Genomic DNA, 12,205 nt, shown 5'->3' with positions numbered 1-12,205 from the left:
GTGGCGGCTCTTCCGCCTAACTACTCCATAGTCAGAAAGGATAGGCAGCACAGAATAGGTGGCGGTGTGGCAAGAATCTTCAAAAATACTATCAAATCTAAGATTGAAGTTCTCCCCACCCCCAATTGTGAAGCACTACTTTTTGCCCCGGCACTTACTCCTAAATTTACGTTCTCTGGTATTTTGGTGTATCGCCTCCCTGGTCAAACTGAGAACTGGTGTCTTTCCTTCCCAGATTTAGCCGCTCCTTATATTCTAAAATCAGCCAATTTTACAATCTTGGGTGATATTAACCAAATGCCCGAAAGTAACTATTTTATTGCGGATCTGAAACTGTGCTATCACAGTCCAACGCCTGCTGCAGGTCATTTGGTGGACCAAATTATTTCGACCTGATTACTGCCCCCCTGCCCGTTTTGCCTAGTCTGATCACTTTGCAGTGCCCTTCATGCTGAAAATGGCATTGTCCCTTTCTCCCTTTTATTTTGCCCCCAAGGCTAAAACTAGGAGCTGGTATAAGCTGAATGTCCCAACCCTCAATAACGAACTTCATGACAATGGACCGAATCTTAAACAACTGTCGACCTCAGACCAGGATCTTATTCCATTACTAGCTTATGGGAGCTGTACATAAATGTCTGATACAAAATCCTAACTTTACGACTTTCGGTATTCACAAAAAGCATTTAGTAGTAGTAAAGTTAGGAGTCCTAACTTTACTACTACTAAATGCCTTCTGTGAATACCAAAAGTAGTAAGTTTAAGATTTGATCTCAGTTTAGTAGTAGTAAAGTTAGGAGTCCTACTACTAAAATCAGGACATACAAATGCTTCTGAGCACCAACGCAGTAAAATCACTACAACAACCATTATTCAATGGTGGTTGGGTAGGTACTTGATTACATAAGACTGAGAATAGCAACCACACCTATAAACGGTGAGACACACTTGACTGCATTTAAGAATCATCCAGAGAGTCAGAGCCTCGAAACAAGAAATCTTTGAAGTAAATCAGATGCAATAATGCTAAGCAATGCATTGTATATGCGACAATTGAAAGTCAGCAGGGTTTAAAGCTGAGTTTTTTAGACCGTGTCACAGACATATTGTTAAAAACCACACTGTGAATTTTAAACACATGAGCGGCAAACCAAGAAAGATATAATGTAGCACACTGAGAGAACTCAAGTGCAATGCACGCCGATTTCCAAGGAGGCTGGAAAAGAATCAAGGTTTAATAGATTACAGCAGCATATAATGAGCATAGAGATAAAACAAGAAACAATGTATCACATTTTAAACTCTAGCGTAAAGAACACAGGCTCATCAAAGGGCAGAAAAATGGAAGTCACTGACGTGAAATAGAATTTAGCAGAGAGACCCTTGCAGCAATCATTGGGGTATTCGAAAATTAACGTACGGGGTACAGAGTTCAGAATTACAATATCAACACAGAAAGCTGACATCTACAATTAACTAGTGCAGGGATACTTTCAATACAATAATTTCAGGCTTTACGCAGCAAACACAAAGAAGCATATACAAATCAGAAGTGTTTAAAGTCATGTATCATGAACAAGATTTTTAATAAAGTGCAATAAGATGCCCTATGTTAAATGAAGAGTGTAAAATCACACCAAATGGGACCCAAGCTCCACGTAGCACACATGCAGTGTAACATCCTGACCAGAAAATTTAGGTTGATGAGCAATGTATGAACAAAATATTCTGGCACGCACTTACAGTTAATGCAAATGAGGGTCACCAACTAAGAAATCCAAAGCTATGAAACAGAAACCTATAGGAGGGCAGTCTTCATAAATATTTTAAAAAATAAGAATGTTACTTAAATGGAGCATAGTTATCCATACATTGCCAAACCCTTGTTATTATTTTCACAAATAATAAATTATGGTGGCATTACTCAGATAAATAAGCCGTCCTTGAAGAAGAAATAGGAACCAAGGGGAATTTGACAGAGTTTCCACCATAAAATTCAACAAATGGAATCACAAGGTGGTGGAGGTAACAGGTCTATAGAAGTCACAAGGTTACGGACTACAGCACAGATTGAAAAAATACAGAAGTTTAAATGGTCTCTTATTCATTATTCTATCCATTACTTCACAAAATCAACCAGTCAGCGTCCTGAGGAGAAGCGGTTTGAATCACATCGACAACCAGAGTTTTCTGTTAAAGTGAAAACCGAATGTAGGCAATCCTGCAAGAGACATTGGTGACCTGCTCGAATAGAGTGTGTCATATAACCCTTAAGGCACGACTTGAGCAGGAGTTTCAGTCCTTGAAAAAATAAGACTGCTAATTGAAACCCCAACATTGTGTAAATAAGAATGGCTCAAATTTAAGGTTTTTTGGGGGTTTATATTTAATGTATGAAGTATTAAATGCACTTAGTTCACCTTCTTTGGAATGTTCATGCTGCAATGTGATTTTATGTAACTTAATATTTGTCAGATAGGGCTGCAAGTATTGTGCTCTACACTTTAATGTTGCCTGAAAGATTTGTTAGTGTTTGGGAAATGTACACAAATATTGCAAAGTCTTAAACCATATAAAAGGTTAAGTTAATTTAATTAGTCGATCTTACAGTAAAAAAAGTTGACTAAATGAATACGACCTGGGTAAATTGTATGTATACAACTTCTGAAAATGTCATTTTCAAAATTGTAATTTAAAATCTGACTTCACCATAAGTTAGGATATTTCATTACATTTCCAAAGACACCAAACATGAACTAGGTACTTCCTCCCATTTGGAAATTACAGCTTATTATATGTAATAAGTTGACTCCAATGTTATCCTATGGGAGAGGTAAGCCTTGCAGTAATTAAAAACAAATTACAAGTTTTTCACCACCAGGACATGTGAAACTTAAAATTATAAGACCCACTTTCTAAATACACTTTACCCTGCCCCATGAATTTTCCAGGGCCTACCCTAGGGGTGACTTATGTCATTAAAAAGGAAGGTTTGGGTCGGGCAAGAGGTTCATTTTGGCAGGTCGAAATGGCAGTTTAAAAACTGCACACACAGGCTACAATGGCAGGCCTGAGACATGTTTAGAGGGGCTGATTAAGTGGATTACACAATTGTGCTACTGGCCCACCAGTAGCATTTAATTTGTAGGTCCTGGGTACATGCAGTACCACTTTTCTAGGGGCTTGTATAAGTAAATTTAATATGTCAATTGGGAATAAGCCAATCTGACTATGTGTGGAGGAGTGAGTACATACACTTTAACACTGATCAGCAGTGGTAACATGTGCAAAGTATGAAGGCCAGCAAAAATGAGATCAGCAAAAATGGAGGAGGGAGGCAAAATGTTTGGGGGAAGACAGGTCTAACAGGCCCTTATGCAATAAAAGGAAATCGATCTCTCATCCAAAGGTTTGCTACTAAAACTCTGGTATACTTGTGGGGCAGTGGTCCCTGAGTCCTCTGGGTTGTGGTCCCAGTGCATACACTGCACTCTTGACAGCTGCTCCCCTACTTGACTTGGCAATTTTTCACTCCATATGTTGTTGGTATGGGCAAAGAATTTCATTACGGATAACAAAACAATGAATGATTAGGCTGCCTGATAATTCATCATTCAATTGATATGCGAACAATAAAATACACATTAATATTCTAGCTTTCTAAAGGACAGATACGTGGCACTGTCATACTTCATTTATAAGCACCATACATTTGGACTATTCACTGACATGCACTGTTTTCATGAAAGACCTAGACATTAAAGACGTCTTTTCTTTAAAGACATAGACATTCACATCAGCAATGTTTGCACATGGTTTCTGTTGGTGCCGAAGACACTTTAGCACGTTCACAATAACTCAAGTAGCGAGGTCCAACCTGAAGAGTTTGTGCAAATGTACACCACGTGCATTTAGCCATTATTATTTTTTGTGTTTTGCTATGAGTTTTGCTCAAACAGCAAGGATTGGAAGGGGCACTGTATTCCACAATGTGTTTTTACGGGGGGTGGCATTTGCACTGTGTTGATCCTTGATGCAAACTCAAGAACAAACTGCACTAAAGCAGATGAACCTTTAGTCCTGGGTTGAGGTTTAACATCAAGAAATCAACAATACATATACAACAGTGAAGCACATTAGGACATACAGGGGTGACAGAAACAGCAATTTGCAAACCATGAAGGCTTTTTGGCAGATTGGCAAAGTCACAAACATCAAATAATTCAAGTTTTCATAAATCAATATTCATCATATATTGTACTGGTCAATATAATTCAAACTGCTTCAAAATATAGCCAATACAAGGACAAACTGTGAAGGTCTTTATTAGCAAATGAAGTAAATCCTGTCTCCCTTGAAGGGAAGATTCCCTGAGATGTCAAGTTAATTTGGGAAATCAAGCCAAAGGTGTCAGCAAATTAAGTCTCTCGAACTCTAGAAATTAACAAACTACAAAGTTGTACTGTCACATAAAAATGTGATTTAGCAAACAACGTCTCAACAGGTAACATTCGTAGGCAATTATGTAAATTATGCACAGCAATTGCAGAAAGGAGGAAACAAGGAAACATAAATGGTTGAAGAAAAATGTATAGAGCGGTCTCTATTTTTGAACAAATGAAGACTGACAGAGTATCAGCACTATTTACATTATATGTAGGTGTAACCCATACAATCTTGTGCACATCAGAGCTTGTGCAGAAAAGTGGATGGCACAAGTGACATGTGAGACAAAGGAAACAGCGAAAGGGCGGCGCAAAAGAAATATACAAGTACTTCAAATGTTGCAAAACTTAAAAGTTATTGAGAGAACTAGGAATTGTCAACAGGTTAGAGAACCAATAAACGCCAAGAATTGCACTGAGTGGTTGAAGGCTTTTCAACCTGTAAATAGTTCAGGTCATCTTAAGGACCGGGTTACAAAAGAGTCTGTCAATGCTGTTATGGAGGAAGGATAAGGTCCAAGGTAAGGTATAAAGGCACATTGCATCCAGGGATGGCTACCGCCACCAGGATAAAATTCTCAGCCAGTGATTACTAGATTACTAGACTATAGAGACCAGGATCTCATTCTGCAACTCTTCAGAACCAAAGACCTGTGACTTTATGAGGGGGCAGCCATCACAGCTTATCTTACACGCCGGATGTCCAACAGCTCTTCAACTCCTACAAAAACAGAGTAGGTTGCACACTGCTCGTCATACTAGCAAATAGCCCCATAGGACTCTGGATACTGTAGTGGCAGCGGTGAGTACGCCTATGCCACGAGTGTAAAAAATAATGCCATCCCTGGACACGTGTTTCGAGGTAATTGCCTCTCGTCAGCAGGGAGCAGGTAGGTGTGAGGGGTGCCAAGTAGACTGCCAAAATATTAAAGGTAAAATACCTCTTACGGCGCGCAGGTGTGGTACCAAGGCTCGTCAGCCCAACGCGCTCAAGGGAGCTTAAATACAAAAACAGAGTAGGTCGCACACTGCTCGTCATACTAGCAAATAGCCCCATAGGACTCTGGATACTGTAGTGGCAGCGGTGAGTACGCCTATGCCACGAGTGTAAAAAATAATGCCATCCCTGGACACGTGTTTCGAGGTAATTGCCTCTCGTCAGCAGGGAGCAGGTAGGTGTGAGGGGTGCCAAGTAGACTGCCAAAATATTAAAGGTAAAATACCTCTTACGGCGCGCAGGTGCGGTACCAAGGCTCGTCAGCCCAACGCGCTCAAGGGAGCTTAAATACAAAAACAGAGTAGGTCGCACACTGCTCGTCATACTAGCAAATAGCCCCATAGGACTCTGGATACTGTAGTGGCAGCGGTGAGTACGCCTATGCCACGAGTGTAAAAAATAATGCCATCCCTGGACACGTGTTTCGAGGTAATTGCCTCTCGTCAGCAGGGAGCAGGTAGGTGTGAGGGGTGCCAAGTAGACTGCCAAAATATTAAAGGTAAAATACCTCTTACGGCGCGCAGGTGCGGTACCAAGGCTCGTCAGCCCAACGCGCTCAAGGGAGCTTAAATACAAAAACAGAGTAGGTCGCACACTGCTCGTCATACTAGCAAATAGCCCCATAGGACTCTGGATACTGTAGTGGCAGCGGTGAGTACGCCTATGCCACGAGTGTAAAAAATAATGCCATCCCTGGACACGTGTTTCGAGGTAATTGCCTCTCGTCAGCAGGGAGCAGGTAGGTGTGAGGGGTGCCAAGTAGACTGCCAAAATATTAAAGGTAAAATACCTCTTACGGCGCGCAGGTGCGGTACCAAGGCTCGTCAGCCCAACGCGCTCAAGGGAGCTTAAATACAAAAACAGAGTAGGTCGCACACTGCTCGTCATACTAGCAAATAGCCCCATAGGACTCTGGATACTGTAGTGGCAGCGGTGAGTACGCCTATGCCAAGAGTGTAAAAAATAATGCCATCCCTGGACACTCTTCAACTCCTACATGGCAGTGAAACACCACCTGCACCTACTGGGCATGAACTATGCTTTTCTCAGCTAAACTCAGGTTGGTGAATGGCAACACGGCTCAATGCGTCCTATGATGGAGAAGAACTTGGGGAGGTGAACCTTCAGACACGTATCTTAAAGCCAACCCTCCAGGAAAAGCTTCATGTTGAGGTCTATGGAGTGTTCAGGAAAACCCAGTAGATGTATGTTGTCCCACCCCAAGCGTCTCTCCACGACTTCAGCTCAGGATTGCAATTGTGTTCGTAGGAGAAAAGCTGTGATTGCACTTCCTGCAATGTAGGATGCATCGAAGGATGACTCCAACACATTCACCAATTCCACTAGCTTTTTGTGATCCATCTGGAGGAGGTTCACCTCAACAAATTGAGTGTTTTTCCAGGGTGGATTCCAAAGTACTCAGTTGGCTGGTGGCTGAAGTAGTCGGCGTTACTAAGAGGTCCGTAATGTCCCCATGCATGTTAGGGGGCAGTGTGCCCTGCTTTGGTTTCACCATTGCTGCTGGCGGAAGTGCAGTGCAAAGTCAGGCATCAATGCAGCACGTTACTTTCCACCAACCCAACACGTGGTAGGTCACACCTTTATACAGAGGGCAAGGAGCAGCGTATGCATGGCTAGGTCACACCACCAAAATGTGCACTCATTACAGTGGGCGCCACACACCATTCAGGTTCAGCTCCAGCCGCCCATCAGTAACAAGAAAAAAGTTTTGCTCTACCTGTCTAGATAATAATAAAAAGATTAAATCTTTCTGATATATGACCCTCAAAGTCACTCAGGCTGAACCATTTAAGAGAGAGCACACCAAATGTATAATCGAAAATTATAATGTTTATTGGTGATTTTATTAATGCATATAAGGGAAACTAAATATCCAAACACGATTCAATATGGTATTTAAAAGGATATTTGCAACATCTAATGCTGGCCCCATCGGGAGAATCAAAAGGGTATAAAAATAATCATATCACATTTATACTAACCAGGCAAAACATTCAATCTTACATCCAAAAACTACACCTTCATATACACCACATTAAAATATACACACAGAAATACTCTCCACAAATAGTTGGTAAACACTGTTAGGATGTTTACATCACCCTGCCTTAGTACCCCTCTAGTAACACCTTATGTTCAGGTTATACACAAAAATAACCACAGTTCGGCTTTATATCATTTATCTTTCTTTCGTTGTCCCAGAAACATCGCCACGAGAAAACCGACGAATCACAGTGCTTACTGGGAATTATTGCAACATTGTTTTTATTTTTTTCGCTACATGAATCTTGATCGGCCATCTTTCCATGCTTTTGCAAAGACTAAAAGGTATGAGTCAGTTACCTTATCTCCAGATTCGAGATCGTTGGCTTGATGTACATCTTACGCTTGCTTGACGAGTACACCAATTTCCACCCATCTGCTCTTTCAGTTTTATTCGTTTTCTCTGTTATATACATTATTGACAAACTCTTAAACACATGAAGGGACAATGGGGCGTGTAACAATGTATTCAGAGTCGTTCCTGTCCCGATTGCTTTGTAGACACGAAGGTTCTTCTCTCCTGCCGGGCTCTCCACGGAGAACCCATCAGATTTATGAGTCATAAATTACTTTGCGATAACAAGAAGACAGCTTATTATATTTTTCGATGTATAGGAAATTGTTCTTATTAGATTAGATTATTTTAGGCACAATCTTTATTTTTCCTTGCCATTAGGTACATATACACTATACAAGACCATATGCTTTGGTGTCTCGAACAAAAACATTACGTTTTAGTTACATATCAGTAAGCATGATTGTTTCTTTCTTTCTTCCAGTTCGAAATCTTTAAAAGAAACTACTTGCGAGCAATATAGAATTTTTGCCACTCTTAACTTGCTATCATCGTTGTTGGCGTTGTTCATCCTCACTTACCATCAAATCGGTAACCAGGCAAGTAGCCTCCGTCCACTTTTCTAATCCCAATCATTTTCTCCTTTTCATTTGAATCAGGGTGCACCATCTTGTTCCTCAGTTGTATATATGCGCCTTCTTATATATATTTTTCCTATTCGATTTTTAGACATTTTGGACGCATCTAGTATCGATCCTGGGTGTCCATGACAATGTCACTGGTCTAAAATACGGTTTAGTCTAGGTGAGTGCAACTTATACCCTGTTACAGACCCACCGATCTGCAATTCTTTGTTTTTTTAGTAGTTATTTGTTTATTTAGTAGTCACTTGTTGGCCCTTAGGTGGAGCCTGGTGGTCTGTTTTTCACTCTCAGCCTTTAGTCCATATAGAGAGGAATTTCCAGAAATGTGCAGTTTCTACTTATTCAGTTTTTCTTTATTCTTTTTTCACATATTCATGTTTGTAAATTTAAAAAATATATCCTTATCTATTAATTAAAGATCCTAACCGGTTGCTCTCAGGCTTTACCATTTGATATAGATTTGGCAACTAATGATGATTATTTGTGTATTGAATTTACCAATGTATAACCAATGTTTTTGATTAATTAAGAACAAAATAAATGTATAATCCATTAGAGAGAGATAATGATCTTCATAATGTTGCAGGCCCCTCGGACAACAGAAACTCACAATATTCCGGCCCTGAAGAAGGTGGCACCCACATTTCCGGGTGATTGCACCGAAACGCCAAACTTTTTTCTTGTTATTGGTTATTTCCCCCATTGCTCTCCCTACATTTGAGTTGGGGTACCCCTATTATAGTGACCAGCCTCCCATCAGGCCAAGTTCAAAGCTAGTGCCCCCCCATGGTGCAGGCAGATGAGCAAACAACCTGAGCCCCCCAGCAGCTCCGGTCATCAGCACCCACATCTGCTCCACATCCGCAGCTCGGGCAAGATGGTAGGTATGAGACAATCTTGAATGCCTCTACTCACTTCAAACCCCTCTATGGCCCGGGTGAGTTGTAAGTTGCAGTTCCAGACCACACCAAGAGGAAGGCACCCCAGCACTCCAGCAGTGTATGGGCTTTCAGCATTGGCCACAGACACGCACCTCCCAGGCACCTACTGCAGCAGCGGCACAGGGCCCACCCCCGACCCAGCCCTCTCCAGTATTTCCTAGGCCTATGGGCTGCAGAGCATTTTCTGGGTGCTCCCAACCCAGCACCCCTGGCCTTGCACCTCAGCTCTCACCCATGATGGGCATCCCAGCAGTGAGCCACCCAGGAAGGCACTCCCCTGGAAGGCATCGTCCGGTCCATGATTATCACATCATGAACTCTATATGCTCCACCCCAACAGCATCCTTTTGCAGTTGTTATGTTATGTTATGTTATGTTAAAATGGGACTTTTATAGCGCGACGGCTACTCCAAAGGAGTGTCCCGGCGCTTTGTGCTCCAGACCTAAAGAAAGAACTGGAAAACATAACAGTAAAAAGACAGGAGCCTAAAAGAGGAAGCGGACTAACCAGAGAACAGCCAAGTTTTTAAGTCCTTCCTGAAGGCAAGCAAGTTCGAGGTAGTCCGCAAGGACACCGGTAGAGAGTTCCATAGCTGGGGGGCAAGGAATCTAAAGGACCGGCCGCCTAGACGAGCCCTTTTGATACGTGGTACCCGAGCCAGAGCCAATGTTTCCGACCTGAGGGATCGTGTAGGTCGGTAAAAGTCCAGCCTCTTCTGGAGATATTTTGCACCATTACCATGCAGGGCCTTATGGGCTAGGGTCATGGCCTTGAACAGTATCCTCTTCCGTACAGGAAGCCAATGGAGGGATAGAAGAAGGTTAGAGGCACTAGTGCGACGATGCAGGCCAAAGATCGCTCGAGCGGCAGCGTTCTGGGTCACCTGCAAACGCTGAAGGAGATATTCTGGCAGACCCAGATATAGAACATTTGCATAGTCCAATCTGGATCCTATAAGTGCCTGGACAGTTATCCTCCGATGTTCCTCAGATAGAAGGGGAAAAAACTTACGCAACATTCTAAGGATCCCGAAACATGTTCCCGTAAGAGTAGAAACCTGGGATTTGAGCAAAAGCTCATTGTCAATTTTTACTCCCAGGTTCTTAGCCCACTTAGATGACTGAGTTGGAGGGAACATGTCAGCAGGCCACCACCCATGCCAATCTGGTTCCGATGGGCATCCGAAGAATAGTATTTCGGATTTATCCGAGTTGCACTTGAGGCTGTTGAGTTGGAACCAATTAAAAACAGCCCCAAGGCACTCACGGATCCTTTCTCCATCGAACTCTTCGCTCTTACGGCAGGTGAACAGAAGCTGGGTGTCGTCAGCATAAGAGACGATCCGGGCCCCATAGGACTCTGCCAATGTCGCCAGAGGGATCATAAGGATGTTAAATAGAGTGGGGCTCAATACAGAGCCCTGAGGCACTCCGACTCCCAATGGCGGCATTTCGGCAGATCCAAGTGGGACCCAGACCATCTGCCGGCGGTTGGCTAGAAAGGAACGAAACCAGTTGAGCACCGTCCTCCCCAGACCGATGTCGTGTAGTCTAGTGAGGAGATCCTCATGGGGGACGGTGTCAAACGCCGCCGACAGGTCTAGCATAACTAACATCACCCTGCCTCCGGTATCCAGCACCTCCTTCACAAACTCAGAAACTTCCAGGAGCGCCGTCTCGGTGCTTAAGTTGGAGCGAAAGCCCGATTGGGATTCATGGAGTAACTCGTTTGACTCCAGGAAGTTAGAAAGCACGCTATGAACGTGTTTCTCCAGGATCTTGGTAAGTGCTGGAAGGAGCGAGATTGGTCTATAGTTGGAGGGCACTTCTGGGTCAAGATTAGGCTTTTTGATAAGAGGGATGACCATGGCCTGTTTCCAGGACTGGGGCAGAAATCCCTGACTCAGGGAAAGGTTAAGAATGGGATTAGCTATGGGGTTAACGGCATCTGCCATTCTCGCTAAGAATTTTGCTGGACAGGGATCTAGCGGTGAGCCCGATTTAAGGTTCCTCATCAAGGCTAAGGATGCGGCAGCCGAAAGGGGCGGGAAGTCTAGCAGAACTGGGCCTGGAGACGACAGGAGAGTTGTCTCAATCGGCAGAGTTGACGGGTCATCTATAGGTCTCAAAGGAAAGGAATCCTGAATTTGCCTAATTTTGGTGGTAAAAAAATTAGCAATGGTGTTGGCCCAGGTCTCCACCGGAGCGACCTGAGCTGAGATTGACCGCGGGCTGGTGAATTCTCGCACAATTGAGAAAATCTCCTTACAGGAGTTTGCCGCGTCTTCAATCCTTTTGGCAAAATAGCATTTCTTGCCCTGAAGTATTAAATCATGATATGATTTCATCATGGTTTTATAAAGTTGTTTGGCCTCAGGTTCGTACTGGGCTCTCCAAGCCCGCTCAGCGACTTTGCATTGCCTACGGTGATGGGCCAATTCCTCCATAAACCAAGGGGCCGAGACCCGTTGGGCGGCAGACCTGGGTGGCTGTAATGGGGCGAGCTCATTTAATCTAGCAAGGAGCCAGGATTGCAGGCTCTCCAGGTCTTTCTCCAGGTCACCCGTATAAGACATGGGGTGATCCACCAGAGCCTGCGCTAGCAAATCCGGAGTCACCCGATGGAGTGCCCTATAGCTGCTACCCTGCTGTCTCGTGGCACTGGCCGTAGAATTCGTAGTAGATGATATTTCAAAATGAACAAGACAATGATCAGACCATAAGACTGGCAGAAGTGTTACAGCCAAAATAGGTGAGGTGGAAAAAACCTGGTCAAGTGTGTGGCCTTTATCATGGGTCGGGCCAAAGATATAGGGGGA

The sequence above is a fragment of the Triturus cristatus genome, chromosome 4_1 (genome assembly GCF_964204655.1).
Source record: "Triturus cristatus chromosome 4_1, aTriCri1.1, whole genome shotgun sequence".
NCBI classification, from domain to species: Eukaryota; Metazoa; Chordata; class Amphibia; order Caudata; family Salamandridae; genus Triturus; species Triturus cristatus.
Note: the sequence above shows the minus strand (reverse complement) of the source record.